This window comes from Charadrius vociferus, unplaced genomic scaffold (genome assembly GCF_000708025.1).
Source record: "Charadrius vociferus isolate BGI_N301 unplaced genomic scaffold, ASM70802v2 scaffold12, whole genome shotgun sequence".
NCBI lineage: Eukaryota > Metazoa > Chordata > Aves > Charadriiformes > Charadriidae > Charadrius > Charadrius vociferus.
Window position 1 is genome coordinate 1,023,603 of NW_009647422.1, and position 765 is coordinate 1,024,367.

Below are 765 nucleotides of genomic sequence, written 5' to 3' on the forward strand. Positions count from 1 at the left end.
AGGGAAAGACTGGCCATGGCGGTGCAGATACGATGGGTAGCAGGCTTAATGGTTTAAAAAGGGCAATTTATTGTAATTATTTTTGTTATTATATCTTTTGCCTGGAGCCAAGGGCTGCAAACACCCCGAGCTGCTTGAGTTTGCTGGATAGCCGAGATAAAAATAAGCCATTTTAATGCATGTTCATAAAAATATTCAAGTGTTGGGCAAGAAGGATGGCTGGACCGGAGGAGAATGGCGGGTGCTTCCCAAAGAGCCCCTGGTCAAGGTTGGGTTTAGGATGGAGCTGGAGGTGGGAACCATCCCTAGGGTCAGTGCCAGGGTTTGGGGAGGATGCTCCGGGATGGAAAGCCCTGCCTGGGATGCTGGGAGAGGCTCAGCCTTAGACCTCTCCGGCAATTGTGTGGTCTGGAGTTGGGTTAGAAAACGTCATGGTTTTAGGGTCTGATGGGAGCCAGGGGTGGGGCAAACTTTGGAGGTGTCATCATCCCACCTTGCTGTTGTCCCACCTGGAAGATGACGGTGGCTTCACCAGGGATGGGCACCGCGGTGCCGGGCAGGGGGATGCTGCCGCCTGATGCTGGCCTGATTTGGCAGCGTGTGGGAGGAGGCCCCATCCTTCCACCCATCCTTCCACCCATCCTTCCACCCTGCTTTCTGGGGATCTCAGCCTCTTCTCAGCCATTGCGTGGTGGCACATGGGTGTGGGGCTGGCTTGGGGACACAATGGCTTTAAGGTGTTGACAATCAACGGGGGGGGCTCCC